The sequence below is a fragment of the Artemia franciscana genome, unplaced genomic scaffold (genome assembly GCF_032884065.1).
Source record: "Artemia franciscana unplaced genomic scaffold, ASM3288406v1 PGA_scaffold_308, whole genome shotgun sequence".
In the NCBI taxonomy this organism is placed as follows: Eukaryota; Metazoa; Arthropoda; class Branchiopoda; order Anostraca; family Artemiidae; genus Artemia; species Artemia franciscana.
Window position 1 is genome coordinate 46,374 of NW_027062664.1, and position 26,048 is coordinate 72,421.

General features: G+C 33.8%; 1 protein-coding gene across 2 annotated transcripts in view; it reads left to right on the forward strand.

Annotated features, from left to right (window-relative positions):
• LOC136041625 (uncharacterized) overlaps positions 1-16,929 on the forward strand; it is a 38,817-nt gene extending 21,888 nt beyond the window's left edge. For both annotated transcript variants that reach the window (XR_010621070.1, XR_010621069.1), the window contains exons 3-4: positions 8,452-8,616; positions 16,147-16,929. The gene's annotated coding sequence lies outside the window, so the exon portion shown is untranslated. The remainder of the gene's footprint in view (positions 1-8,451; positions 8,617-16,146) is intronic.
• Positions 16,930-26,048: the final 9,119 nt, after the last annotated feature.

Genomic DNA, 26,048 nt, shown 5'->3' on the forward strand with positions numbered 1-26,048 from the left:
TATATTCATTACAACAAGCAAATATACATCAGGGCATGTAACAGGAACTGCCCTATTTTAATCTGACAACTTATTAAAGCAAATACTCAGAATTAATATAGTCATCTAGGAAATAGACTTGATAGAACTTGAGAATTCAATTATGCATCTAACCCGGAAAAGCCCACTTTCACCAAGTTTACAGATCTTCCGCCGGGTTTTCAAAATCTTTTTTTTCACACACACAAAAAAAATTTCTATGGTCAAACAAAGTTACACTTAATTATTATATCTACATTTAGATAAGATTTAACAAAGATACATTTCATTTGGTTGTAGTTTAGATAAAACCTCAGTACAGAATTGCATATACAATTTGTTTCAGTCGAATTGTGGCAGTTGAAAGACAAGTTACCCTACTCAAGTTGTGATAGCAAAAGTAAGTAAATTCTGTTTTTGCGGGAAATAAGTTTTGAAATCTGCCGGGAAAGCTGTAGTACCAAACCTAATTGCATAACAGGCTTATAGATTGCTAGTTCTGGACTGTATACTAGCCTATAATAAGCAAATTCTCACATTAATAGATACAAGGAGTTTCTAACACGCTAATCAGATTTACTGTGCTACATCTGGTTTACTTGTGTCTCAGATCCCCCTCCTCTTTGCAACAATTTAGTCTCTTACCACAGTTTAAGGACTTTTTTGTCCTTTTTCGATTATTTTAAGTAATATCCTTTCAAGTATTTGTATTATTCAGAACGCACTCAATAAGTGAAGTTAGGTTCTTTCGTGAAACAAACTACGATGCAGGTACATTCTAATTAAATATTTGATATTTTAAAATGAAGATTTGTGATTTGCCAAAGACTAAAAAAGAGGCAATTATATTCTTCCAGGATAAGGGGTTGGGCGGCAGTAGAAGCAGAAGGAAGACCTTCTTTTAACTTGATTCTAAACGACATTTCTGCGTTCTGGGTATATAATTCTACCTTATAATTAACAAACAAATACAACGTAGAAACAATAGGGAAAGTTTTTTCAAGACAATGGAAATTATTTATGTAGATATTTCGGCCCTATGTCCAAGGGCCGTCTTCAGCACAATACAATACTATATATATATATAAAAGAACTTACATCAAATTGTGAGAATTAAAACTGAATATAAAAACACTTATTAAAACGTTTTTTTTTTAAATATAGCCCTAGCATCCTTACTTCAGCGAAGTTCAACCAGGACTGGCGAAAAGAATGAAATGAAGAAATATAAACTCATTCAAACTAAAGAGAAATAAAATGATTAGATGCAATTTCTTAAAGCTAATCTTGCTTGTTTAGCAGCCTGTCTCAAAGGCCTTTTCGTAGTTGGTTCAGTAATATTATAAATTGGTTTAGTAAAATATTTTGTTAGATCATTTTTAATTAAATTTGAGTATAAAGAATTTAGTGAGTATTCCCCCAAGTCCCTGTTCAAAGAAATATTTTTATTTATTTTGAGATTAATTTCAATTGATTCTCGAACCACCTGTTTTATTCCCAAATCATTACTAATGAGTGAAGAGTTTTCAAAAAGTATCATGTGGGACGGATTATTAAATATATGCCAACCTAGAGCAGAATCAAAGGAGTTGTTGGAACCATTTGAAATTAAGGCCTTGTCTATGTCATTTTTATGCTGTTGTAACCTTTTGTCTAGATTCTGATGGGTCCTGCCGACATAGTATTTTCCGCAATCACAGGGTATTTGATAGACCCCTCTTTGGCGAGTAACTGGGGTCTTATCTTTACCCGAATTTAAGAAATTGATGATTTTAAAATTATTAGTAAAAACTACGTACAGATTATTTTTTGTGCAAATATTTTTTAATTTTGTTGTAATCTTTGGGATATACGGAAGATAGACAATATTTGAGGGCTTATCAATAGCCTCACATTGTGAAGTATCTTCTTCGATTTTACAAGAGTGTCTTTTTATTCTACGGCTAATTATTTTATTTACAAAAGGAATGGGGTATCCATTACCAAAATGAATATCTCTGATAAAATTTATTTCTGCATTTATATATGAATGGGAGCAAATATTTAGGGCACGATCAATGAGGGAAATTACAACTGCTCTTTTAACTTGTGGGGGGTGATTTGAATTAAAGTGAAGATATCTATTGTTTTGTGTTGGCTTTCGATATATAGTAAAATCCAGTTCATCAGCATTACGAATAATTAATACATCTAAAAACGGTAGTTTATTTTCAATTTCAACTTCAAGGGTGAACTGCAAATTTCGGTCATAAGTGTTAAGATGATCTAAGAAGCCCCGAAGTTCAGCTTCCCCATAATTCCAAAGTGAAATTACGTCATCCATATAACGACCCCAATAGACATGTTTTAGGAAATAAGAATTCAATGCCCAATTCTCAAGATTCTCGACGTAAATATTTGCTAGTAGCCCGGATAAAGGTGCCCCCATGGGTAATCCATTTTTTTGCTGATAAAAAGAATCGCGAAATTGAAAACACATAGAAAACTTATTACAAATTTTAACAAGAGTCATTAAAACTTCACAATCAATTCCTGTCGCTGAAGTCTCGATCAAGTGGTAATTTTCTTCTATTTTGTTTTTTAATAATTCCTCTGAAATAGTTACGTCTATATTTGTATACATAAATTCCCCTATATATACCTCTATAAATACCTCTATATATAATTAAATTTTAAAAAAAGTTTTTTTTAACTGAAAGTAAGGAGCGACATTAAAACTTAAAATAAACAGAAATTAATTTCCATATGAAAGGGTTTTTCCTCCTCAACACCCCGCTCTTTACGCTACATTTGACTCTTTCTCTTAACTCTACTTTTTGAAACAGTAAAAAACTTGTAAAGTTACCTTTCAAGTAAACAAATTTCGAAGACTTAGAAATCATAAGAGGGTCACGTTGGATGCTTTTTAATACATTTCTGAAGTATTTTCTCTGGATTCATTATTGAAAGTTTCATTTTCCTAACATGACCCCTTTCAAAGATAGCCAAAAGTGGCTGAAGTAGAATTTTACCGTTAGGGGGTATTATGAAGGGTCTGGGAGTAAAGTATAGCGGGGCTGCATGCAAAATTTTGTTAGCTACAATTCTTTTACTTGTTACAAAGTAAGAATCGTTTGCTTAACATGTTTTCTTGTCAATTCAGAACTTCACCCAAACATTTTCTCCAAAATCTAGGGGAGGGGGATACAAAATAAGGAGAGCAGGACTAAAAACTAATTTGGAATTTACTCTGTGATATTTTTTTTTAGCTTTCAGGTTGCAATCCAATTTTTTTTTGTTCATGGCTACTTCGCAGCTGTAGCCTATGTCTAACAATTTGTTGTTAAGTATGGGGGATGTTTAGTAAAATAAGTTAGACACGAAAATGCTGCTTGTCGTTTTGGAAACCTTGAACATCTTCAGGAAAATAGTTATTTTTACAACGCTAAGGAAATCGAAGCGCGACAAAATTTTAAAAATTATTGCTTAGTCTGCAGTTCTATTTTAATATAGAAGAGGGCTTGTTTTTTTTTTTGCTTTGCAGGGCATTAAACTTATTTCTGACACTAAACAGAAACCAATACCTATTTCAATGTTGAAATAGTCAGCTAATTCTACGCTACATTCCTGTTCTCAGTACCTAGACATGTATTGTTTTGTAAAGTGTGGATAATAAGCTTGTTGTTGTAAACTTGACGTTTTGTAGAAATACTCAGCTAGCCTAATATAAATATGGTTCATATTTCTGCTGGTAAGCTGAATTCTGTAATTGTTTTTTAGATTTTTCTCTTACAATGGATCTATCAATATACAATGGATTTACAACAGTCATAATTATAATGGATTTTTCAACATAATCTCCTTCAGTGTCAAATCACTTTTCTTCCAGGTGATGCTTCCATCATTTTAGAGTATCTTTAAGAAAATCAAGAGATCATTTCTACATCCTAAAAAGTCCATGAGTCTAGAGTACCTAAAAAGTACCTCCTAAAAAGTAAAAAATTCCAGAAGTATAACTCCTTTAGTCATAGAAAACGGTTGCCGTTACCTTGTTGTCAAAAATTTCGTGTCATTTTGAAATATCCCTCGTATTATTGAATTTGTGATACTAGGAAGGTGAATTTGAACCCAGGAGTTAGAATTGAATGATGGGAATGATGATCATACAAAACTGTATTGCCAAGCCACTAAAAATAAATAGCAGAATGTTCTTTGTTTCGAAAGCAGATAATATGGTATAATTTCAAGGAACTTTATGATAAATACAGAAATTATATGTAAATTATTACTTTACGGTTTATCTAGCAGATATCAATAAAACAAGTACAAATAAATCTACTGATCATATTTCTCTTTGTTTATAATACTATAGAAAACTAGCCCTTTACTGAAAACACAAATCCCAAGTAAAAAAGAATATTGATGTAGGAGTCAGAAGTGAATATGTAGACACGCTTTAATATTACTCCAAATAAAGAACAAATAAACCATAATATGAACTCTAGAAATCCGGTTATTCTCTCCATACAATGCAGAATTATAGTACAAACCCTTAAAGCTAGTCTATAGTCCTTATACTATCAAGATGGTTTCACTTCAAACTTGTCTACAAAATAATAATGAAATATCCCTAAAATGCTTTATGTTTCATAGTGTAAATGTCCTTACACTGTCTATTTTTAATGTACCACACTCCTATATTGTTTTGTGTATAATCCTACAAACACCGGCAAAGATCATCACTTGGCTCATTTTTATAGTTTTCTTGAAATATGTTAGATGGACCGTAAAGTAATAATTTCTGTTCGTTTTAAGTTCCAATTTCTCTCATTACTTCCCTCAGAAAATCTGTTTTTTTTTAGAATTAATAATGTTAAGAAGACTAAATTTTTTAGACTTGAAAAAAGTAATGGTGAAGAGGTGATGTTGGGTAATGAAAAGATCGATAGAGTGGAAAGCTTCGCTTACTTACGCAGTTTTATGAGTAAAGACGGTGGACGCGGTGGTGAAGCTAAAATAGAATAGCCACTTATCTAAGCAGTGTTATTTGCATAGCTTAGATATCAATACAGTTATGATAATCCCCATGACAATCACCCTTAGAAAACCCCCAAGAAATACGTTCGTATCATCCCCAATAATGGGGATGATAAGCAATGGACCGTTATAAAATTAAAAGTTGCTTAAACTTCTACAATGGCATTCTCTGATTGTTTTGTACTTACGGAGGGAGGGAGATACCTAAATGGCTGTATTTTAATCCCAAAACACCCCTGCTCTCATTGAGACTTCCAGGTAAATAGATAATCTGTTCTAAGGGAGGGACGAGGGGAGGGTGAAGGTAGAAATTGATGTATAATCCCTAGTGCAGACAGTACTTTCTCCATAGCCGTGAACGAAGCAATGAAAAATCGAGCCGTAATAAAATTTAACCTCATTCTGTCAATAAAATCGGAAGATCGTATGTTAATTGACATTTGAACAAATAACCGGTTATTTGATTGATTTTTACGTTTGAACAATTCAACAGATGAGGTTGAAACAAGAAATGGGCATATGCAGTGATAAAACAAGGGTGTCACAGACAGAGGCGCCATTTGGGCCAAATCTTGGGGTGGGCATGGGGCATTTGATGGAACTTGAGACTTTTATTATGAATCTAACCTACTTTCAAAGTTTACAATGATTAATAGCAAATAGTGCAATTACCCCAAGGGTCGTCAGGTAATTAAGCTCTGTGGCTAATAGGCATGCAGTTAGTTCAAATCATTTGAACAGAATGGATAATTATGGCCGGAAAAGGGCCCTTTGTGGTGGAAGCTTAGGCCCTCTGGAATATCTGAGGTGGGAATTTGCCCACCCCTGACCCCCCAAATGGCGCCTCTAGTCACAGAACACTTTCATATGTATTAAAAAAGGCAAAATCTTTTTTATACATATAAAAACAAATAAATATAAAGCTTTTAAACTCCCCCTGAGCATTACTGGCTTTATAAACCATAACACAAACCAAATATATAGTTTGTCACGTCAACAGGGGACGTTTAAAATAAAAAACTTTAAAACTTAGGTTTTTAAGAAATCAGAAGGCATAAAAAATCTGATTCAATCGTTTAATTTAGATAACTAAGCTGCTTCAAACTTTGTACCATTCAGATTTTCATCTATTTCGATCTTCTTGAAATAGTAGCCTATTTTTTAGAAATTAGAGTGGGTGTGACAGTTTAATTTTTATTTAATTACCAATGGTATTTTGGAAAATATTCATAGTTCATATTTTTGGCCATGTTCAGAAATAAAAGTGGAATTTACCACTAAAAAACACCAATAGCTGAGAAAGATATTGAGCATTGTTTAAGAAAGAAAAATATCATTAGATTAAAACAAAGGAGATTCACCTTAAGCTCACACCAATCAACCACATTTTTTTTTTCAAAGATTTAAAAAGGTAGCTTAGTTAAAAAATATTTTGAAAACGATTTTTGGGTGAAAATTTTGTAGTTCTTAAGGTAGGTCTATTTTTGTTGCATATAACAATGAAGCTGATTTTAAAAGCTTTGATTTGACACAATTGTGTCTCTTTTATGATTAGATAAAAAAAACAAGTTTTTTTTAACTGAAAATAAGAAGCGACATTAAAACTTAAAACAGAAATTGATCCGTATATGAAAGGGGGTGTTCCCTCCTCAACGCCCCGCTCATAACGCTAAAGTTTGACTCTTTCTCTCAGCTCTACTTTTTAAAACAGTAAAAAACTTTAGCGTAAAGAACGGGGCGTTGAGGAGGGAACACCCCCTTTCATATAAGGAGTAATCTATGTTCGTTTTAAGTTTTAATGTCACTCCTTACTTTCAGTTAAAAAACTTGTTTTTTATTTAATTTCTGAGCGTTTTTGAATTAATGCATGTTTTGATTTTGGCTCTCTGCACATGAATAGTTAAAATTAAATTTGTATATTAAATTTTTTTTTTGGCTAAATGGTTTTCTATTAGTTTTGGTCGGACGATTTTGAGAAAAAAGGGATGGGGGAAGAGGCCTAGTTGCCCCCAATCTTTGGGCTACTTAAAAAGGCAACTAAAACTTTCAATATTTTACGAACGTTTTCATTAGTAAAAAATATACGTACCTTACGAATTAACTTACGCAACGAATTTCTGTATTTGTTTATTTTCATTATGTATATGGGGGAGCTTCCCCCCTTGTTAATATCTCGCTCTTTACACTAAAGCTTAAATTTTGTCCCAGTTCTTTAAGAATAACCCCTGAATCACAAAGGCCATAGAATAAATAGTTGAAATTACTAAAAATACTTTAGTGTAAAGAGCAAGGTAATTAGGAGGAGATGAACCGCTTATATGTTTAATAATTTACTTACTTTCTTACTTTAATAATAACTTACTTTCAGTTGAAAAAAAACTTTTTAACATTTAATTTTTGTTTTTTGTTTTAAATAATGCTAGAAAATCCTTCGCCCCCTTCATGGAAATTCTCTTCCCCCATGAAAAATTCTCCATGGAAAATCCTCCCACGTAACTCCCTTCCCTCAACCCCCCCCCCCCCAACCAAAAAAATCCCCCTGAAAATGTCTTTACACTTCCCAACAACTATTGCTTTATGTAAACACTGGACAAAGTTTGTAACTTGCAGCTATCAAAATTCCGTTTTGTTAGAGTTTCGTTTACTATTGAGCCAGTTAGCTCGTTTGAATTAAAATGGAATAGTTGTGGGCATCAAGTCATGGCTAATTGTAGAAAAAGCCAAGACAGATAGTCCAATTGAGTGAAGTCCAATTGAGTGAGAGGCAATTCTGGCAATAACCCCCCCCCTTATTAGCATTGTATAAAAATGATGTTAGTTCATTTGCTAATAGATATATTCGTTACCACGAACTGTTTGATTAGGAACTTGATATTGTAACATTTACCGATATCCACTTTTTTTTTTAAACTTTACCGTTTTATAATTCAAAAGTTACGCGAAAAAAATATGAAAATTTGAAAATAATCTGACAATAAAGTTTAAATTAAGTGTACAGAACATCCTGGAATTCTGAAAAGGTTTGGCTGTGAGCCGTTTTGGATTAATATTGATTGACCCGGTTGATGTTATAGCTACTCCACACGTTGTTTTATTTGTTTTTATGTGCGACAAGCGAAACCTTTCTTCGTTTTGGCCATAGTAACTAAATAACTACTATCTTGTAGATACTACAAATACTACTGCTAACAACTCAATGCAGTAACAAGTCCCCTAAGGCCACCAGTTCTAAATGATGATCTGTTTGATACATTTAACCATTGGCGTCAATTAGGAGAGGGGAGCAAAACGTATTATATGTGGAGAGGGGGTAAAAATTGGCCTCTTGTACGAAAATGCCAAAATAATGCATTTTGATGAATTTACTCCAAAAAAGGCATTTTCAAAATATAACTCAAGTCATTTCCTTTTTTATAGGGGTCAGTTTTGTCAAGTTAATACCACGCAACTGAGAAAACAATGGCCGAGTCTACTTCACCCTTTATTGCGCTCTTAAACAAACTGACGAATACAGACAGTTCCATAGTTACTATACGATGCAATGATGGAGATGTTAAAGTTAAGAAAAGCCTTTTAACAACAGTAAGCAATGTTTTCAAGTGCATGTTTGAAAATGACTTTACTGAGAAGAGAACAAACATAGTTGTAGCTAACGATATTCATTTTAAAACGATGCAATTTATCATGCAATATTATGAATATGGAACTGTTCGTGGTTACAAGAAAGTTGACAAGGAAGGATTTGACTATATTGTTGAGAAATATGATTTGTTTGGTATTAAGGATGATATTGCGGAAAAACTACCTAGTGAATACAGACAAGGTAAAAATTTAAAACTCCTTGAAGCTTATTTTTTAATTTCTGACTGTCCTAGGTCTAAGATTGGAGCGCTAAGAGAACTTGCGTGCGTTGCTGTAGAAGGAAAAGTAGTTCCAAATTTTGTCAATGCATTTACTGTTGATGATTTTACAAAATTCTCGGAAATATGTTGTGATATGCTACGTCAGTCAAAGATGGATAATTGGGAAAGTTTTTTGAATATATTCTACAGTTGGACGTCAGAGAATCCTGAAGGAAGATCCATAGCGTCCTTAAAAATCCTGTCACTGATTAACTTAGAAAACTTCCCAGTGCCCGAAGTTCTCACATTGTTTGAAAAGTTGAAGCTTCGACAGGAATTTACAACAATGAAGTTAGTCCTAGAGAAATCTTTGGGCTCTTTATTGAAGGTTGAAAAATATGATCACTATTTAAATTCGTCGATTATTGCGAATAAATTTTATTGTCAAACGTGCAAGCATAGTAATGAACCCCATTATCATTTTTATCGAAGTGCAAGGGAACACATAGAAGAGAAAATTCGATCCCATTTTTGTGTTACCTAAAAAGTGAAACAAATGTTTTTTGGTGCTCAATTTCAAAATAATACTTCTCAATGTGGCTTATATTTCTTTTTCTACCAATCTTACTTTTACTTTTATTTGAGTAATTTATATATTTCTAAGACTATTTTTCTGATTCGACCACTTTATACATTTTTCAACGAAATGTAAGGATATCAAGAATGTACTGGATATCTCAAGACAAATTCTCCAAAGAATTAAAAAACAATCAATCTTAAATTAATATAAAAGTAAGATATAGTTCTATAAAATGTTCTTCTGTGAAAAGCCATCAGCTAGTAATGGCCCCCTTTATCGAAAAATTTATAGATAAATCTTAGTCACAAACTATTAGGAATATACAAGAAAAGAATAGATTAGAACCAAAATTAATGATGTCGATTCTTGGTGCATAAAACTCAAGTATCAGGAATACATCTCTATTAGTTTAGGTCCAAAATGGATTCGAATAAATACCAAACATTGACCCTAGATGACATAAACACCACTGATGAATTTATCAGTATTCGTCCACCTTGATTTCATTCTCATCATTCAGAAAATATTTATGATGAAAGCCTGTGTTTTATTGGAAAACTAAAGAAAAATTCTGGCATCACTTCAAAAAAAGAAAAATTTCTAACTTTTCTACGATCGTATAATTTACTAACCAGTCAAATAGTTATGCGAATAGTAATGGTTTATGGATTTTGATTGCTAAACAAAAATCAAAGAACCTGGCTATAAGGAGCTTAAGTATGATAGGTGAAAATGTTAAATATGTTTACAATTTGCTAAAAATTGCAAATATTGAGAACGCAAATTTTGATTCAAATGAAAAGTGTCTAATATTCCCCTTAAATAAAATCTGTTCAATAGTTTTTCTCAAAATATTTGTCTCAAAAGGGTTTCTAAGCAATCATTTGAAGGCGGTGTTGAAATGTTATTTGATATTAAAATTCAATGTATAGTAATTGAAACTTGATATAGTTCAAGTACAGTCACTTGAAAAGCGATTTGACTTTCCTCATTTTATTTTGTCTATGTTTTAATTATATATTTGAGATATCTGAATAAAATAGCTATTTAAATAGTTACATGTGTTGTAAAAACTTTATCTTAGGCAACTATAGGCTTACTTGTTGGTAAAAATGGCCGGATAGAGGATTTTCAAAATTGTATATTTCAATATACCAACTTAAAGTGTTGCAACTACTAATAAAAATTCATAGCAGCACCAACCTTGGCTAATGTCAGCACATCCTTAATTGTTCTTTTCCTAGATCACACTGTTAGAGCTTGAGGCTCGAAGGGACCCCTTTCATTAAGCTTTTGACTGTTTTTCTCCCATTTTGGAGCGTCTTCTTCAGTCATTGCCGGCAAAGAGTGAGGTTGATCCATCTTAAAACTCATTCATAAAAAAATTAAATGTTAAAATAGGACCACTTTTTGTACTGCTTGTTGTGTGATTCCCCGCACCAGAATGTTTTTTAACTTTACCTCTCTATAAATATGAACTGTGATTCCATGTGACCTATAATTTTCCAACCTATGTCATCTTTATAGTTTTTTATAAACTAATCTATTGTATAAAACTCTTCACACAACTCTATAGGTATTGTAACCTGATATCATGACTTTGCATAGAATGTCCCACACATAATAAATTGGAATTATTCCAAAAATTACAGTGTTTTGTTAAATATTGCCTTTTAGTTGGGTGCTATCAAGACTAGTTTACAAATAGCAATGAAAGTAGTGTTTAAGAAAAATTGTAATTTATTATATAAATTTTTTTTATAAAACGTACTTCTTATAACAAAAATAGATTTTAAATGAGCCATTACACATCTTGAGGATCTTACTACAGATTCTATGTTGGGTTTTCTAGCCCGAGACTTCCAATGATATACCACAATTTCGGTTTCCCGACATCTTTGATGGTTCAGCCTCATTTTCAGTTTGTTTTGAAAATTTGTTGTGATAAACTTACTGTTAAGATAAACCTATATAATATGCCTTATTCCAGAATAGCTTAAAAAGATTTAAGTATTAAAATTTCGGTTGCAATGGCTGGTCGATCACTCTTTACTAGGCAGCAGGTGCTGCTCCGCAAATGGTATATACTGATTCAATTAAGCATTAAAACTAGATTTGGAGAATTCCTTTTGAATATATTTAGAGTATACTTGAGGTTAAAGAAGTTTAGCTATCGAAATTCTTCTTACCGTTCTTATTAACGTTTTTATCGATTTTTCTTATCCATGCTTGATGAGAATTCCTTAGCTTCTAGTGTCTCAACTTTGTTCTATGACTTTCCAGTTACTCTTGCAAAGTTTTCTTCAACTGTTTATCTAGATTACTCCTTGCCTGTTGTACTTACAGCATCCAACGTCCCTATCTTCCTAAGACCAGGTACCCCCGTCTATAGATACTCCCTTACAAAATATGTAATGCAAAGGAAATGGCTTCAAGCCAAGTTTAGCGAGTTTTAGCGTGTTCTTTGTGCTTAAAATGCAATCTATGATTTTTTTTAGAATTTATATTTGACATTTAGTGTTGTCTTTACTAGGTCAAATAAATTTCAATTTGGAAATGAAAAAAAGTGGAGATAAGAAAAGAGGGAAAAAGAGAAGTGTTAAGAATAAGTAATAAAAAACAAGGTGTAATCTTTCAACTTTAGACTTCAAATAGAAAACCAGGATTTAAAAAATTCAAATTCAAAAACCTCCCTGTCGTTGTCCAAGGACTCTCGGCTCCAATCGGGGAATCGAAAAAGTTAAAAGTAATTGGCTTCAGAGCTTTTTTTTGGATTTTCGTTTTAGTTAAATGTCATTATGATTGGTTTTTTAAATAAGTTTTGTCAGTTTTTCTTCGTGAATTTTGAATTATAAGTTTATCCAAATCAGATAAACAGTTTTTAAAACAGTCTTTAAAGTATTTCAAATTCATTTCACATACCATTACTTATTTTTTCAGTTTATCTTCCAATATCTTAAGTATCTTCTAAATATTATCGTTTATCTTGCTTTGTTAAATTTATTTTAACATTCACACCAAAAATGAATGAAAATCTAAGGTGTATATAGCCTCTGAAAGAAACGTAGTATTGATTAATGGTATAATAATGAAGAGGCTCTTCTAGCTTCTAGATCCAGACTTCTAGACTTCTAGAAGTCTTCTAGAAGACTGCTAGACGAAGTCTAGATCCAGGTTGCAAAAGATGAGACGGTTACCTGTAATCGGTTACTTGGTTCGCTTTGAGACGGTTACGAAAAAGTGGAGTGTGCGCCTCTTTCATCATAATCCAAGCACCAGGGGTATTTAGTGCAAGTAAAATGTCCATGAGTAGTCTCGGATTATACATGAATAGTATTCTTCATGAACCGCTTGGTTAGCTGTAATCGCTTTGAGACGGTTACGAAACAGTGGAGCGTGTGCCTCTTCCATTATATTATAGACGCAACACATACAAATGCGTTCAAAGTGTTGGAGTCGTGGCTCAAAAGTTTGAGATGCAAGAAAAGAGCTTATCGATTTTTGGTATCATTGTTCTCGGGTTCCTTCTCAGCTCAAAACCACGAAATCAAGATAATAGCGAGGAGCAAATCTTGAGTAAAACTGAGGGTTGTGCCTTGAGAAGAGAAAAATCAAAATTCTACTTTGTGCATACTACCAGAATGTAAAATGTCAATATTGATGTGCACACCATGCCAACGTATTTTCTGCTTGACCAGAAATAACAATTGCTTTTTAAAATCTCACGAAGAGTTAAGCAATATTTGAATTTTTTTCAAACACGATATTTTTTTAATACTTCTAGCTGGACAGTAACCAAATGTACTAACTTGCCGACTTTCTCAGGGGGTAATAAAAGGGCTAGAAAAGCTTATTACCCTTTATCGTATTTTATAAACTGATTATGAAGGAAAAAAACTAAATTGGGGATGTATTTCTATTTTCGGGAGGCTACAATTAGTACCTTGGAAATTAGTACCTACAATTAGTACAATTGGCAAGTTAGTTTCCAATTGATCAATTTTCTTGGCACCTAGTGGCTTATCGCTTTTTTAATCCTTATTTAGTTTAAATCAGTTTGGGACTTCAACTTCAATTTTAAAATAATTTCATAATTTTAAAATAATTTCATAGCCTTCAGGAACTCATTCATTTTGCATACATTTTTCAATTCAGGATACTCAAATTATTTGCATATTCTTTCCCCATGTTTATTATAGCGATTTTGTAATTGGTTAATGATAAAGAAGTTAATCTGATATTTTTTTTCTTTATAAGAGATTAAAAAAATTTTATTTTTTATTTAGTACTAGTTTAATCTTAACTGCTATAAAAAGGATTTGAAATCTGATCGAAAATCTGATTCTTCGACAGCTGAATTTATGTAACCTCTACTTTCCGAAACAAGCCAAAGGAGAAGCAACTGGGCTAGACAACGAGAATAAATGAACGACAACAACAACAATAGTAAAAACATAAAGTCAGTAGGAATGAAGAAGAAAGACAAATTGAAATTCAAATAAACTAACTATTTTCAAAATTTCTATTTCCCAAGTAGGGATAACTCTGTGCCACGATTTGCTGATTAAATCACAAGGGACTCTCCCCTTGTGGTCTATGACGCCCGTACACTCGTTTAGTGGTAAATTTTTGGGCGTTGGCTTGCTTTGACTGTTAATGTCAAAACAAGATTTTCACTGTTAATGTAATTAAATGTCCTGTTAATGTACTTGCTGCAAATTTTCCCAGATTCCTACATATTTCAACTATCAAATTGCTTTGAGTATTTATCAGCCACCCCTTTATCCTACTTTGAAACTTAGTGCTGTTCCTGCTTTTGACTTATTATGCTTGCTTAATTTACTATTGATTGAAGGCTCCCCCTCTGCGTATAGCCTTTTGGTTTTATTTTACTTAACAATTTGATTATTTTTTTGACTTGATTTTGTTACTTTAATCTTTTATTTTCAACCCATTGAGTTTTAATTTATTTGTATTGACTGACAATACAATTAGTAGCTTTGTCACCCCTTATCCAAATAACCCCATTGTAAGGATTTTTGTTTTAGGTGTTGAAGGTTCAAATGGGACTAGTAGGTTGTTGACATTAGGTACTACAACGATTATTACAAAAAAAGGTGAATACCTCTAAAACCATGGATGCAGGGGCCCCTGGACAATTTCCCTTAATATCTCACTGGTGAAATTGAGTCATCAAAGAGAAAATAAGACAAACAAAAAGTATTGCGTATAGGAATCTTGGCAAATTCCTCCAGTACAAAATTTCCCTTGGAAGTTCCTCCCCCTTCGGGAATTTTCCTCTCCACGGGAGATTATTCCCGTTGAAGATCCTCCTTGAAGAAATTCTCCCCGAAAAATGTCTGTATGCACTGCAATAAAAAAAAATATTTTACGTAAGCAGTGGGCGAATTTCATGACTTACAAACTTTTCCCAAGGGGCTGTAGGGGGTTACGTTAGTCTCAAAGACATAGTTATTGGTCTTTTCAACTATGTTAAACTAAATGGCTATCTTAGAATTTGATCAGATGACTTTTAGCAAAAAAAGTTGTGAGGTGGGCCAGTTGCCCTCCAATCTTACCAAATCCAATATGCCTCTGCATTAGCTATGCAATTTTTTCATTGAGAAAACTATGGACATTTTCAATGGGTAATTTTCAGTAAGGGGGGGGGGTTTCCACGGGAAGAACTCAAAATTGAATTAAAAGCTGAAGTCAAACTTGAAACCAACAAAAATTACCACAGACAGGAGTTTGGCTACTGCCTCTTCTCTCCTCCCCCAGCCGTAGAAGGGTAAATCTTATTGTGTCATTTGTGTGGTATGGAAAATTATATTTGTCTTGACCAGTCCTTGGAATCAACAATAAAAAGAAACTGAATACTTAATATATAATGTTACTTAACATTTTATTTCACTGTAATTTTAATTTTTCAATGTTGTAAATATAAAAGAAAACGTTTTAATATAATTTGTCTTCATTAAATTTTTATTTGCAGTGAAAATTTTTCACCCGAATAAGTGGATTGTTCCCGAATGGAAGTGGGAAGATGTCGTAAGAAAAGATTTAAATGAAATGAAACATTCTTGGGATAATGGAACGGAGGAGGAACGTGTTTAGCTGTTTTGGCCTCAAGCAACTCGGTGCTATAGTGAGTCGTTAGTTGTAGTAGGCCTATAGTTCTTCTCAGTAAAGCACAAATGACGCAATTGGCTTTTGAGTTTTAAGATTAGGGGGAGGCAGCAGCCAAACTCCTGTTAGTAGCGATTATTGTTCTTTTTAAGTTTTAACTCAATATTACATTAAATATTTTACTCGTTTTAAAAATTATTTATTCATTTATATTAGTACCTGTTAACAGCATGTTTGCTGTGATTGTTACTTTTATTTCTATTATTTTTAGGTTTTGTTTATTCTTTAGAAGTAATTTATCGTTGTTTTGAATTTATTTCTGCAGGCATGAATTTCATAAGGTTTTTGTTATAAGTTAAAAACCTAAATAAGGTTTCACTTAAATAAGGTTAAGGTATGAAGCTTAATTAAGTTTAAAAATCTAATAACTTTAATATGTATAATTAAGTTTCATAAGGCTCTTTACTTTTCTTTGAAGAACTTCTTTTACGGAAAGTAATTTTTAATATGTTTGCCATTTTTAATAACATTCCCATTTGAACATCAAAGTTTTTTTTTCAGCGTCAAAGTTTCGAAGTTCAACCTCCTTGCTCAACATTTCCTGAAAGTAGTCAGAACTAGATGATGTAGCAGTAGCACGCAGTCACAGTTGCAAGTTGTCACAGTTGGTAGTAGTCAGTTGGAAGTTAATCAGTGATAGGGTTTTTAACGATGCAATGGATCTTTCTTCAGGATTTTCTGACGCCCAACTGTAAAATACATTCAAAAACTTTCCCGATTATCCATCTTTAATTGACATAGCATATAAAAACATATATCCGAGAATTTTAAAAAATCGTCAACATTAAATGCATTGACAAAATTTGGAACTGCTTTTCTTTCTGCAGCAACGCGCGCGAGTTCTCTTAGCGCTCCAATCTTGGACTCTGGACTGTTGGAAATCGAACAATAAGTTTCAAGAAGTTTTAAATTTTTACCTTGTTTGTATTCAGCAATTAGTTTTTCTGCAATATCATCCTTGATACCAAACAAATGATATTTCTCAACAATATTGTCAAATCATTCCTTGTTAACTTTCTGGTAACCATTAACAGTTCCATATTCATAATATTGCATGATAAATTGCATTGTTTCAAAATGGATATCGTTAGCTACAACTAAGTTTGTTCTCTTCTCAATAAAGTCATTTTCAAATATGCTCTTGAAACCATTGCTTACTGGTGTTAAAAGGCTTTTCTTAGCTTTAACATCCCCATCATTGCATTGTATAGTAACTATGGAACTGTCTGTAATCATCAGTCTATTTAAGAACGCAATAAAAGTTGAAGGAGATTCGTGTATTGTTTTTTCAGTTGAGTGATAGAGTTTTAAAACACTTGAACATGAAATATATTTGGGCAGTCTCTTTATTTAGAGTATTTCTATTAAAAATATTAAATTCAAAATATTACAATAGCACAGTAAGGCTTTTCAAGTCGCACATAAAAACAAATAAAGCAGCATGTGGAGTAGCTCTTGCAACTGTCAAGTAGCTTTTACAACTGACGTGTGTCAATCAATTTCAGACCAAGACGGCTCACAGCCAAAGCTTCTCAAAATTACAGGAATTTTTGGACACTTGCATTAAATGCATTAAACTCATGTTTCTAAATGATTTATTTATCAACCGTACTCTTAGATTTATACAGAAAATTTTTACTAATAATTTTGAAAATATGTAATATTAATACGTTTGTTCCTGGTAATGTTATTTATTGGTATACTGCAACGGAGGCTAACGATATTAAAATGCCAATAAAATCCTTAGCACACTCAGAATTTTCATATTGTATCTAGGGTAAAAAAAAATGGTCAAAGTCCTCTAGACAATTTTAACAAGGGCCCCATATTAGTAGTTAAAATTTAGATTGATTTGATTTAGCTTTAAAGAATCTTTGGGTACAAAAATGTTCTTAAACATGTTTATACTACTTTTGAAAACATAAATTTTGAAAGTAATTACAGTGAAAATTAGGGAAACTTCTGGGAAATGAAGAAGTCTTTGTTGTTTCTAGACTGACTAAAAATCTGTCTTATTGATCATTAAGTATCAAAAAAGGACTCAGCTAGCCAAAATGTGCCCATAGCACTACGCTTTGATGGAGACACTTTCAAGAGCAAACCTTTATTAAAACAATTGTGCCTCACATACTCTTTATGTGCTACCTGCCCACAGGGGCGCCATTTGGAGGGGGGGACATGGGTGGGCAAATGCCCACCCTATATTTTCCAGGGGGCCCAAGCTTCCACCAAAAGGGGTCCTTTGCCGGCCATAATAATAACACTATTTGTTATTAACCATTGTAAACTTTGAAAGCAGGTTAGATACATAATCTAATTCTCAAGTTCTGTCAAATTCCCGTTTCCTAGATGATTATATTAATATTATAAATTCTGAATATTTGCAGTAATTCCTCTAAGTTGATAGACTAAAATAGGTCAGTTCCTGGCCTATCATGATGGAATCGTTCCTTGTTATCTTCCAATTGCACTACATAGAGGCAATTACGCGAGCGACAAAATCGCTGTCTCAGCAACTCCATGCCGTCGCCGTCAACTTGGTTATTTCTCGATTGCGCACCCTGATTCAGGCCACAAGAAGCAAACTCACCGACCTGAGTTCAGATGCTTCATTTGTATCGCTTTTCAAGAAAGCTAAAGAGTTTGCAACAGAACTCGAAATTGAAGTACCTGCTGTGAATGGACCTGCGACTAGACCCTCCTCTGTTGGTCAGAAGGGACGACCTTGAAGAATTCAAAAGATCCCCAAGCATTGGAAACAATTTGTGACAACTTTGACGCTAGGAAAGAATTTCATCGAATCTGGAAATCGGACTACTACTTTGGCGGATGAAATAAAGCAAGAATACTTCAAAACTTTTGACCGTCTACTAGCCGAATTTGACAGAAGGTTCACAGATAACTTGCCAGTGCTGAGTACGCTCGAAGCCTTGGATCCAAGCTCAACCAAGTTTATGGACACAGAGCTACTCAAGCTTTTCTCTTCTCTTTAAGGCGAGCTGGATATCGACAGCATTCTTGTCGAATCTCAAGCTGGTATTGCCAAGCGTTTCTTGCTCAGTGAGGAGAAAAAGCGGGAAAACTTCCTAGACATTGTCGACCATCTTCAGGGATTACCAGTGGCTTACTCAGAAGTAATTAAATTACTTGGTATTGCTGCCACACTTCCTGAGACAACAGCGAGCAATGAGCGTTTGTTTTCTAGCCTAGAAATAGTAGAAAACTACCTGCGGTCTACAAGAGGAGATGATCGTCTCAGTCACCTCCATTTGATATTTGCAGAGAAGGATTTAGTAAAAAATTTGGACTACAACCAGCTTGTTGACGATTTTGCAAAGATGAAAGCTCGGCGGTTCCCCTTGTTACCTTGAATGTTGTTATATTTTTTTTTCGTGTTATGTTTTTCCTTTTTGTAAATATATTTGATCTGGAAGATTTTTGCTGAAGGGACATTGAGATTTTGATTACAACTCTCAGCATAACAATGAAGGTTACTTTCACCGACGTATTGTTACTTAAATAAGAAAGTTTCTCGCTGAGGAATGCCAGCCTGTAGTCTGGTTGAATTTTCCACTTTCAGTTTAATCACTTAACCTCTTTGATTGTATTCTTTGTTGTTATAATTAATCTTAGAGGTCAGTGCGGCTGAGTTTCACATTTGGTTACAGTACATTTCCAAGCAACACACGGGTGCTGAAAATGCATTTTTACTTAGAATACTCGATGAATGTGCTGCCAAAAGCCGGATTTTTCTTATGGGACAAAAAGTGAATCGGGGGAGGGGGGGGCAGATAGAGTTCATACCCATCCCAAGGTTTGACCCAAATGGTGCCTCTGCCTGCCCATAAACTTAACCTTGTGCTTAAAGATTCAAGATTTATCTATTTAAAACAGCTTTCTTAGTCCTTTTTGGCCAACCGTCTGGGCCTAAACGGAAAGAAGGTCGTCCTCGGTTAGGGTGAGAGGATGTCATAAATAAAGATTTGAAGGAAATGGGTAAAAAGACTTAAAGGAATTAAACTTCCTGGGAGGGTGTAAAGAGGAAGGCCTTGAATAGATTGGGTTGGAGGAGGAGCGTGCGTAGCTGTGTTGGCCTCAGCCGTCTTGGTGCTGCAGTGAGTTAGTAGTAATAGTATTTTTTTTTAGTATTGGCTTAAGCCTAAACTGTGTATACGCTATTTCGTAATGAAAGAAAAAAATGAAGGAAAAAATGAAAGAAAAAAAAAACTAAGCATGATTAATGACACTTGTATAAAACTGAAGAAAAGAATTGCTGAAGCAATTTGTTCTGCATCTTATTGGCTCGAACTTGTTCGTATCTCAAATATTGGCTTTGGGGCCAATAAGAGGAAGAAACAACGTACTGTATTTTTGACCTGCGAGAAGTGACTTTCCAAATGTGCACATGTGAGGGAATATCCGCTCTCTCAGCGTCGGTATTTTCAGCATTGTAGTTGCACACGTGTCATATTTTGTGTTCAGTATGATTTTTGTCACCTGTTTTTCAACAGCATCGAGATCGTCACTTAAGTAGTCAATGTTTCGCTCCTGTGGTCCCCAAACAGGGTACACGTATTCTAGCACGGGATTATATAGTAAACATACGCTAGTTGTGACTCATTAACTGGGAAACCTAGTAGCCGGAGTGAAGTTAGTTGTAGAAAAGCATAGTTGTCCTTTTTCACAATGTTATAAATATGGCAGCAGGAGAACCTTTTGTAGTGAAAGTCTCACCAAGAATAATTGCAGCTGAAATGGTACGAAACCAGGGTTCAGGACAAGCTGCGTCCCTATTGAGCGGATTAAAACGCATCAGTTTTGTTTTATTGACGTTAATTTGAAGTCCATTATTCCTGCAATGATCAGTGAAACTATCTTTCAATTCACCTTGCAGCTGGGGTATTGTTTGGGATTTATGCACGAAAAATTCGAGCAAGGTAGACAGATCATCGACGTATTTATAGCGTTCATCAAAGTCAGTAATAACGTAGCTGATTACAGCCAAGAACAGTAAAGCAGCCAGCATGGGGAGTACTGCATGTTATTTCAGCTCATTCAGAATTGAAACCCCCGGCAAAAAGCGCATAGACGCACTTGTGATGCTTTTTGAGGAAATTGACTATCAATAGCAGGGCCTCTTTTCTAGTCCCCATTTGCTTCAGGTTCTTTACAGCAAATAAAACAAAATGGCGGATTAAATAGAACGCTTTATGATAATCAGCGAAAAGAAGGTCTACTGTGGTGTTTCCCTTGTCTAGCCATTCAGTTATCAAACGATAGAAACGCACAAGATAATAGGTAGGGTGAATCAGGAAAATTCCGACAGTGGGGTAAGTCCGACATTGACCTCCATGTCTTCTATGGTCCGTTTGATCTGTAGTCCTTTCGGCCTTGTTTTCTTCCATATTAGTAGCAGTAGGCAACAGTGGCGGTAGAGTCATTCACTAGCTATTGAAGAGTGAACTCCTATAATCGGATTACTTTTTCAAGTTAAAAGGATTAAATTTGATATTGTTTTGGACTTTTTATTGCGTAATTTGATGCAATAATAGACTTCTACGTGCGGATTATAGCAATTATTATGGCGATCACTCAAGCAAAGTTTGATGAAGGAATGAAACGGCTTCAGGTGTCACTGGATAAAATATTAGCAGAACAGAAAAGTTTTTTGGTCTCAATAGTTGCTCTTCAAGACGAAGTTAGGAAGATATCATCAGAAAATGCTAATCTACAAGATGAAGCAAAAAAGCTTCGAAATGATCTAGAGCAAGAAAAATTGCGGAATAACGATTTGGAGACTAGACTTTTGGAAATCGAAGTGAGAGAAAGGAGATTAAATTTGATTGTTCATGGTCTGCCTGCTGAAAAGCATAATCAATCTGTGACTAGCAACGTATTGTCTCTTCTTTCTGACAAATTGCAAGTTACCGAGGACATTTCTCTTACAAAGTGTTATCGCCTTAAGAGAAATAGCAGTTCAAACATTACTAGTAGGAAAACTAGTGTTCGACCGGCCCCTGTTTTTATATCGCTAGACACGGATCGTAGCATTCAGTCGATTCTCAGTGAGGTAAATAAGTTGAAGGGTAGTGGAATTCGCATTTGCAGTGATCTCCCACCAAAGCTAAATTTTCTACGGAATGAGCTATTGCCTAAGGGAAAGGAGATGCGTGATTCAGGTTCGGTTCATCTTACGCGTATTAAACAAAAAGGGAGCAAATTATCGCTAGAATGTAAAAAGTCTCCGTCTTCACAGTGGATTAAGATTGACTAGTTACTGTGATTAATAATGACATTTCATTTGGTGAGATTACTTTTATTATTTTACAGTATGTAATGTTTCTCTGTTCATACGATTGAATTTTTTTTTTCCTCTGTAGGGAAAAAACGTTCCATTTTTTGTCCTGTAGCTTATTATGTGTTTATTTTATGTCTTTTTCTTTCTTTTTTTGTGTGTGTTTCTATTTATATGAAGTAATTGAGTGCAATAATTTTTCAGTGTCCGCATTTCATCTTACAATGAATATGTTCCATTTCTCTCTCCTGTTTCTATTTATTTTCAAGCAGTTTCTTTTTCTTTCATTATTTTCGAGTTCTCACTGTTTCAGTTGTTTTTGCTACTTTAAGACTCAGACGGTATGCATTTTGCGAAAGTTTCTGCTAGTTCGGATCATAATTCTGATTTTGTACATTGGATGATAATTTTATTGGGGATAGACTGAGATACCTTGAGTCTAACCCTTTTGATTTTTCCATATTCCAGAGCCATGATAAATTTTCAGGAAATAAGATAAATGACGGTGGGCTAATTAACTTTCCAAATTGTAAATATAAATTACCTTCCGAAGTTTCTGATCTTCCCAGTACCGGTGTTGTGAGAACAGGATTTTTAAATTGTAGGGGTTTTTTTAATTCACAGGATGATCTTGTCGATGTAGTTCATAGACTATCTTGTCATGTCGTTGGATTCTGTGAGACTTTTCTTACAGACCTGACTCCTCAGGTTGTTTTTCCTGGATATCAATTTATTTTTAAAAACCGATTGACTAGGCGCCAGGGTGGTTTAGCAGTACTAGTTAAAGAAGGTATCTCTTTTCAACGCATTGCAAATCTAGAAGGTTCTCATGAGGAAATGCTTTTTGAAGTAATGGTGACTGAAATTAGTCTTGGAAAAAAAGATGTTTTTTTTGCGTAGTATACCGACCGCCTTCTTCTCTAGTCAAATCTTTCCTCTCTAAACTCCATGATTTTTTGCATCAACTCCATTTTCAAAATAAAGATGTAATCCTTTCCGGAGATTTCAATATTGACCTTCTAGAAGCTTCAAATGAATCCTCTGTTGAGTTATTGTCTTCTTGCTTTTCTGCGTGTCTGCTTCCTACTTGCCTGATACCTACAAGAATTTCACCTAGTTCTGCTTCTCTCATTGATAATATTTTTACATCTTTACCTATTCAAGCAAGTTTTGCTGTTTTAAGTGATATATCGGATCATTTCCTGCTGGTTTCAGATTTAGCTCTTACTTATAAAATACCACAGGTAAGTAAGGAACGTCAAGGACGGTTAATAAATAAAATAACATTAAAGCACCTGAATGAAAACCTTGGACTATTGGATTGGCAGGATGAAATATCCACGGAGGATACAGATATGGCAACTGATAATTTTCTAAGAAATTTCAATTGCTGCCTTGATTCTAGTTGCCCATTTGTTACGATTAAAATTTGCAGAGAAAAATTTCCTATAAGGCCATGGATAACGTCTGGAATTTTGATATCAGTTAACAAAAAAAATCAGTTATTTAAAAAGCAGTTAAAGAATCCAACTGATTATAATATTAAAAATTTTAGAATTTTCAAAAATAAATTAACCACAATGATACGTTTGTCGAAACAATTGTATCATAAAAAGTCTTTCGAAGAAGCTCAAAATTCTCCTCGCTAAACGTGGTCTTTAATTAATTATTTTATAAAAAAAAGAAAGTAAGTCGAATTTTCCTGAAGTTATTAGTTTAGAAGATGGTTCGACTACTAATAAATCGGAGAAAGTGGCTGATATTTTGAATACTTATTTTGCTAAAATAGGAGAGAAAATTGTTTCATCAGTAATGAACCAGTTTGATTCACGTAGTAATAAACATTTTTCTTCATACCTTCCATCTCCTCAAAGTAATTCAATTTTTCTTGGGCCTATTTCTCATTCTGAAATAACAAAAATAGTGTGTGATCTAAATCCAGGTAATTAAGCGGGAATTGACGGGTCTAGTTCTAAAATTGTTAAAGAAATACTGTCTGCAATAATATTACCATTACAGCATATAACTAATCTTTCATTTAAAACTGGAGTTTTCCCATCTGCTTTTAAAGAAGCGCGGATAGTTCCGCTTCACAAAGGTGACTCTCCTGAAAATCCATCAAATTACCGCCCTATTTCTATTCTGTCAGCATTTTCTAAAATACTTGAGAAGGCAATTTATAAGAGGTTTTATGACTTTCTTAAATCGTCTAATTTCTTCACAAATTCCCAGTTTGTTTTCCGGTCTGGACACAATACTGAACATGCTATCGTTGCTCTCATCCAATATATTCATTAATGCTTAGATAGAGGTGAAATTCCAGCAACAATATATTTAGATTTTAAAAAAGCATTCGATACAATATCCCATTGTATTCTTTTTAGTAAATTGGATAATTGTGGTGTGCGTGGACCGGCGTTGGATCTAGTTAAATCTTATCTTGATAAGAGAAAGCAACGATTAGATGGAGGCAATTTCCTCTCTTCATCTGTACCTCAGTCTTCGAAGGTTGGGGTACCTCAGGGCTCTGTCCTAGGTCCTCTCCTTTTTTTAATTTATATAAATGATTTTCACCGCGCTTTTACATCCCCGTGTCTCAACACACATTTTGCTGATGATACGGCAGTTTCAATTTCTGAAAAGAATGACGAGGAGCTGGAGGCAAAACTGAATACTGCATTTTCTAATGTTCTTGATTGGTGTTCTTCAAATTTTATTGCTTTGAATGTATCAAAAACTAATTTCATAATTTACGGCAGAAAGTCAAATATCTGCCCTCGTATTACCCGAGTTACTTCTTCAAAGTATCTATTATCAATATCTCGTGTGAGAATGATAAAGTACCTTGGACTTGTGATTGACGAAAGCTTATCTTTTAAAACACACATTCAAAATCTACGATTAAAGATTTCAAGGTATGTTGGTTTAATGCGAAGGTTGAAGCTTTGTTTGCCCTACTCTGCTTTACGAAGTATTTATTTTGCTCTGATTCAGACTAATATGAATTATTGTTCTCTAGTATATTTATCTACATTTAAAAGCCATATTAAACCAATACAGATTTTACAAAATAAAGCCCTAAGAATCCTTAAACTTTTTATTTCATCACCTAATGAACTTCCAAATAAGTCTTCTACTGCATCTTTATATACTTATCTAGATATACTTCCAGTCTCTCAACAATTTGCTTTTGGAGCAATTCTTTTCAAAATCAATTATGATATTAAGAAATTACCGCCATATTACCTCCATCAAAGTTTGTTCTCCCAATCAGAAGATTTACATAATTATAACACTCGAAAAAAAATAAAAATATCTACATTGACAAGTATAATACTGAGAGATCTAAATTCGCTCCGTTTGTGTCAATAGCTCGGTGTTGGGATGCTCACAAAACTCTTATTGATAATTTTTCCTCTATCCATTTAATAAAAAGGAAACTTAAATTTCATTTAGTTCAGGATTATTTTTAATTAAGTATCTTTTTAGTAAGGCAAAGTTTTTGTATGGTTCGTTGCTCTGGGTGATTATGGGCCTCTCAGCTATCTTCCAGTATTAATTTATATTTAATAATATGGACATTTTTAATTCCTTCAACAGAATTGAATGATCTTGGGCTAGCTGCTACTTTCATATTATTGTTGTGTTATTGTACCTTTGCCGTCATGTTTATCTTTGTATTGTAGTGTGTTATTAGTTTATCTTTGTCTAGGCCTATTTTTCGAGCTTGTCTCCCCATGGGCCTATGTCATTTATATATACATGTATGTGCGATTAAAAAATAAATGAACTTGAACTTGAGCTAGGATGCTTTTCAGTCAGAAGGTTTGGGAAGTTTTTTGGACGGCAATTTTTTAGGAACACAGGGTAATTGACTTTACTTTAACTTGTGAAGATTATAATATAAGTCGCATAGAGATTTTTTTCCATTTCCTAGAAACTAAAATAACGGGGGTATCTTCTTCATTTTTTCGTAAACAAGCTAATGGCATTAGTTGAAGAGATAAGAGGGGTGTCAGTCTTACCCCTGAAAGGGCCCATTTGGAGAAAGTCCGACATGTCGGACTTAGCCCCTATGAGGGAGGTTTGGCAGGGTTGTCGGACATAC